Source organism: Penaeus monodon, chromosome 30, assembly GCF_015228065.2.
Source record: "Penaeus monodon isolate SGIC_2016 chromosome 30, NSTDA_Pmon_1, whole genome shotgun sequence".
Taxonomy (NCBI): Eukaryota; Metazoa; Arthropoda; class Malacostraca; order Decapoda; family Penaeidae; genus Penaeus; species Penaeus monodon.
The window spans coordinates 12973321-12974019 of NC_051415.1; the positions used below are offsets into that span (position 1 = coordinate 12973321).

At 32.5% G+C, this 699-nt stretch overlaps 1 protein-coding gene across 2 annotated transcripts in view; it reads left to right on the plus strand.

Annotated features, from left to right (window-relative positions):
* Nucleotides 1-699, plus strand: part of LOC119592528 (U3 small nucleolar ribonucleoprotein protein IMP3-like) — a 22589-nt gene that overhangs the window by 16615 nt on the left and 5275 nt on the right. The gene's annotated exons all lie outside the window — the stretch shown is intronic.

Sequence of the window (699 nt, forward strand, 5' to 3'; positions counted from 1 at the left end):
AATGTGGACTAAGTGTGAGAGCAGTCATTCGATACCAAAATTGTCATGATTAGTTATGTGAATACTATCAGGTCAGTTTTAGTGGGCTACATCACATGCACTATATCTGTAATTCAACTTTTTTGGAAATATGTTTTTACTGTTAAGGCCCTATCTTTGCTATTACCTATTAATGATGTAAAAGCATTGTATGAAGCAGTAAAGCCTGACATTGAATGGTAGAAAGACTTAGAATTACAGATTCTTAACACTAGAAAGAACTTACATTAGTACTGCATTAAAGATATGTGCACTAATGATGTCCCAGTCATATGTAGCTGCAGCAACATTGTTGGCCATCTTTGGGTTAATATTGTATCTGTGTTACGTGTAAATAAGGAACTCAAGCTGATTACATATACTGGTAATACTTGGAGACTCCCATAGATGGAATGCAGTATATCAGAAGTTTGTAATATTTTGTCTTCATATATTTTTTTCCCATATCTCTTATTTTAAAGATTATTCTTTATTGATACATTAAGTAAAGGTGGATTAGTGCAATTGGGGATATTATGTTCATGTATAAGAGCATATTTTTATGTATTTGAATCATGCAAACAAGACTTCAAATACAAGAATGGCTATGGCAGGCATGTAACTGAATTGCCTATATACAGAACACTTTCATATCTATACAGGGCATTATATGCATTTGAA